Source organism: Coffea arabica, chromosome 1c, assembly GCF_036785885.1.
Source record: "Coffea arabica cultivar ET-39 chromosome 1c, Coffea Arabica ET-39 HiFi, whole genome shotgun sequence".
NCBI classification, from domain to species: Eukaryota; Viridiplantae; Streptophyta; class Magnoliopsida; order Gentianales; family Rubiaceae; genus Coffea; species Coffea arabica.
The window spans coordinates 12,822,523-12,827,804 of NC_092310.1; positions in this window are offsets into that span (position 1 = coordinate 12,822,523).

Consider the following 5,282-nt stretch of genomic DNA (forward strand, 5'->3'; position numbering starts at 1 on the left):
CCGTATCTTGGATTGAGGAGGCTAATGAAAAGGTAAAATTGGTACGGCAAAGGATTCAAACCGCTCAAAATAGACAAAAAAGTTATGCCGACAATCGGAGAAAGGATTTGGAGTTCATTGTTGGAGATATGATATTTCTCAAGATTACGCCTTTAAAAACAAGATTGATGTCCGGAAAAAGGAAGAAACTACAACCAAGGTTTGTAGGGCCTTATAAGATTATTCAACGAGTTGGGAATATAGCCTATAAGCTGGAATTACCACCGAGCTTATCTCGAATTCATAACGTATTCCATGTGTCCATGCTTAAGAAGTATCATCCAGACCCCTCTCATGTTTTACAACCGGAGAATATTGAGATCGATGAAACCCTGACCTATGAGGAGAGACCGGTAAAACTTCTGGATCGAAAGGTGAAAGAATTGAGGAACAAGCAGATACCACTAGTGAAAGTTCTATGGAAGAACCATGGAGTAGAGGAGGCAATATGGGAAGTTGAAGAGACAATCAGAGAGAAGTATCCAGACTTGTTCATCAACCAAGGTAAATTTCGAGGACGAAATTTTCTTAAGGGAGAGAGGATGTGAGGACTCGTAAAAACTATTATTTTTAAGCCTAATTTATGGCTTAATAAATTATTTAATTGGATTTTTATCACGAGAAATATTTTCTAGTTTTATTAGACCTAAATACATGATAATATAACTTCGTTATATTTTCAAAGTGACTCGTCTCAAAAATTAATTTCCTGGAGTGCGTTCAGTGAAAATAGTGAATAGTGCTCGGAGATTTTATCGCGTAGGAGTACAATAAGTTTGGAATATTGGAGACTTGTACTATGGTCCTAAAATAGGTAATCTTATGAATAAATACTCAAGTGATAGCTAGTAGTGCAATCGTTATAATAATTTATCGGAAGTTTCACGTTATAGCGTTAAAATTAACGGTACGCGTTTTCACACGCGCGACTTTATTTGAGGGACTTTAGACCCTTATTTCGAGACAATTAAGAGTGAATAATATTTATATAAACATAAGTACATTAGAGGTTTAGTGCACTAGTGAACCAAACGCGAGAGAAATCGAGCCCTAAACGCACCAAACAAGCCCTAATAAGGGTTGACTTTGGAGTGAGTGTATACCACTCATTTAATCTTCTCTTGGAAGCTAACCTTGATCAAAATTTCACTCTTTCTTCTCTCACCAACAGCCGGCCAGCCTTCCCTCTCTCTCACTCCCTTGCTTCACAAATTTCTTCATCAAATTAACCACAAAACTTCAACCAATCTTCACCAAACTTGAAGACCATCTAGCAAACTACTTGGAGGTTGGATCTAGCTAACTAAAGGGCTGCATTTCACGGTTTCTTGGAGCCTCTTGAGGACCGAAAATTTCTGGTTTAAAGCACTAAGGAGGTATAACCTCATCCTACACCTTAAACTTGGATTATGATGATAGAAATACATCTTTAAGCTATTGCATGTGTATGGATGGCTTGATATGGTTGGAAATTTGAAAAGTGGGCTCTTTGAATTCCCACATTTGGGTTGTTGCTGATTAGAGGATTAATATTGGATTTAATGGTAGTTTAGTGGTTAAAATGATGGATTTATGGAGTATTATTGTTGGAAACTCAAAGTTGAGGTCATGGCAAGAAGTTTCCGAAACTGCCCCTGTTTTGTTCGGCCAAGATAAGGCCAATTTTTGGTGATTTATTGGCGTGAACCTGATGTTTATATGTTATGTTATATGTGTAAAAATTTTCATTGGAAAACATTAACGTTTAGATGGGCAAATGAATTTATTCGTGAACTAAGCAAGCTGGAAAATTATTTTCGGATAACCCTGTCCAGCGGTAGCATTTTGACCATAATTTTGTCCTTTGATGCCGAAATTGAGTGCCGTCAGTGGCATTCGAAACTAGACATCCATACCTTTCCAACGGTATAAAATGCATATTCTAATTCGTTGTGTAGGAGCTGAACCATTCGTTTTAAGATAGCTGTCCTGTCTCTCGGATCTGCTGGAATGGTTTGTAGAGGCAGCAACTTGAGGCTCAATTTCGAGCTGGTTGCTTGCCAAATTTCAGAACATTTCCTTCTGTGAACTTTTATTCCTATGAATCTATTTTCCAACTCCATAAACCATGCTCAATTCTGAGTTAAATTGACTGAGTTGTGACTAAAACAAGAGGACTGCCCTGTTTTGGAAAAACGTAATATTTGGACTGATTTGGGACAAAACCCGGGAGTGATCTTATTAATTGAAATTTTTGATGCTAAACCATTACCAAAGGTATCATGGATGTATCTTAGACCTTTATTTCACCAATGAACCATGGTTGGATAGCTTTCTTGGTTAAACGATTTGAATTGGGAAATGAAAGTCAAAAGGCGGATTGCCTTAGAAATTTTCCGGAAATTTGGATGATTAGTTAACTACCTTCCCGAGGGTATTTTTTCCTGAAATTTGATAGAGAAATACCTTTCATATAGAAGTAAAATACTACCAATTTTGGTACCAATCCAAGTTCGTTTCGATACCTAATTAAATTTCTAGTGTTGGAGGTTCAAATCTGGAATTCTTCTCCAGTCTTGAATTTCCCCAACTTTGAGCTACCGTATCACGGTACTCGAAACTCCGATTCTCCATCCGCTTGCTTTCCTATACACTTCACTTGCAAATCTAATTGAGTTACAAATTTCAGAGGCCGGTTTGCAACGTGTAAATCGTACTGAATTTTCAAAGTTGGCCGAAATCCAACTTAATTCTGCTTTGTAAACCGAGTCTGTACCTTCAAGCTCATTTTTTAGCACTTTCCACTTCGATTCATGGAAAAGTGTCTTCTAGGAACTTATAGTACTTTCTAAGAGGTTTCCAACGATCTAAAGTTTTCCAATTCTTGACTTGTGTCGAGTGAGTTATGATTTTTCAAAAATTCATAATAAAACTGAAAATTTTCCAATTTCAAGGAAATAGAGTTTTTTAAGAACTCTTTATTCTTTTGATATTATCTAAACGTTTTATCCTCGATTTCCTAGATAAAGACTTAAATACTTTTGAATGTTATCAAACCCCAGTCGAACCTCGATTTACGAGTAATTGAGGTTCATTTTCACAGAATTCCCTCGATTAATGCTAGTGAACGAGTTATTCCTCGATATTTGGGATGTGAATGATAAATTCACTATTATTTGCTCAAGCACACACGAGGATCTTCAAGAGGATTCCCCGGTGGACGCTTGAACTTCCCTTGACCTTACTCACACCTAATATTTGGTGAGTGTCAGGTGTATGTAAACTTGTTACATGTTTAATTGTTATTAATAATTTGGTAATCTTGAAAGTGGAGTCGAGTGTGTACTTTACCACACTCGTTCTCATTAGAAATGAAATTTTAATGATTGAAATGCATTGAATGAATGATTGAAATGCATTGAATGAATGAAATGTATTAGTATGCTAGCTGCATATGTCGTTGGAGTGAATCTCCTCGACACACAAGTGCACATGGGGGACGTCCAAATCTCATTGGCCGACCTTGGACTCGAGCCGGCATGGGCTTGGTCGGGAACCTTGGCGAACCATGAGATATATAAGCATGACCTAATGAGAGGTTTTGCTTGGCATACTCGAATAGTATCACCACAAACTAATGACAGGCGGGCCCGATACAGAGGTATGTAAGGTGAAAGGGGACAGGTTAAGTGGAGTTCTACGGACTAAATCTACCCGATTGACGGAGTGTCAATTCGTGGAGGTCATTGCTCGTGCAAGTGGAACTCAACTCCTGAGAGCTACTATATCCTTGAATTGTTTCTGTTTACTTTTTCCACTCGAATTGTTAATTATTACAATATTATTGCTTGACTTGTAATTGAGATTGTTATTTGAGCAATATGCTTGCATGTGTGTTTTTGGCCTCACGAGCGTTTTGCTCACCTTGTACATTTGTTTTTTTTAACAGGACCGAATCTCGGAGAAGTATGGAGAAACCCTTCGTTGTACTTTTGTTTAAGATTCCTACTATATTTTGGTTAGGCCCTGGTTTGGGTTGTACTTTTGGGAATTGAAATGTAAAAAAAAAAAAATTTGGGCCCTGACGTGTATTTTGAATTTAAGTCGTATTATGATTACCGATGTAATGGTTACATGTTAAGTGATTTGTTAAACTTGAACGCTTCCGCATTATTTGTATTCATGTTGCTCTCTTCGAAATGTTTAGTTCGGTTTTAAATTGTATGGAATTGTTTGAGTCCTGGCGAGAGTTGGGCAGGCGTCCGCGGATACCCTTTGGTCCGCCTTAGGGAGATGTGGGGCGTCATAGTATGTATGTATGTATATGTATATGTAGATGGCTATGTATATGATGTATATGTACATAACAATTGATTAAGCCTATAGAGGTCTAAACTCAGCTTACATTTTAATTGGTCGTCAAATCTAAGCTGAAATTTTGCTTGCCTCAAAATTATAAAAGGCTCACCCCTTTTCTTTTGGACCACATGAGTTGAGTTCAAGCCGGCCCAACCTTATTGATAGCCCAAATTATTACTATGATACTCCCTTTATACTTGCAGGATTTTATTGATTAATAATGATAATTCACAAGCTTAGACCCAATTAGATTATGTACATGCCCAAAAGCATGATAGGGTTCATATTTGCTACAAGTAGATGAAGAAGGTGCACATTTGGTGCTTTTCTCAACCGAAAGAGATGAAGAAGTGAGTAGGCTAGATTGTGAACAATACTCTTTGTTATAGGTGTCTGAAAAAATAAACCATCTTATTATCAAGCCTTTGTTGATTTAATAAGGCAAAAAAGTGGTGGACCACTATAGAACCCATTAGAGGCCTACCTATCACTTCGATAGAATGCAATGAAGAATTTATAAGGTTCTTTTTCATACTAGCTATCCCAGTGCAAACCATTGAGTATCCTGAAATTTTGAGATGAACATTTAGGATGTCCATAGTGCAGTATACTAACAAGTTTAATATTTGGAATATGTTCATGTGATGACTATAGGTGCCCAACAACGTAAGAAGCTCAAAAATACTCAAGGATATTAAGCCAAATTCAAACTAGAGTTTTGAATTTCCATATCCCAAAGTTTTTAATTTGTTCATTGCCAACATGACCATCAAGTAAATTGACTAGAATGACAAGTTGATTGAGTATATTATCCTCGACCCAAGATGGCATTTGTCTCTTTTGCTTTCCACATTATGACATCAAAAGTATCTTTGATCAAAATTTGAAGAAACACTAATATATCC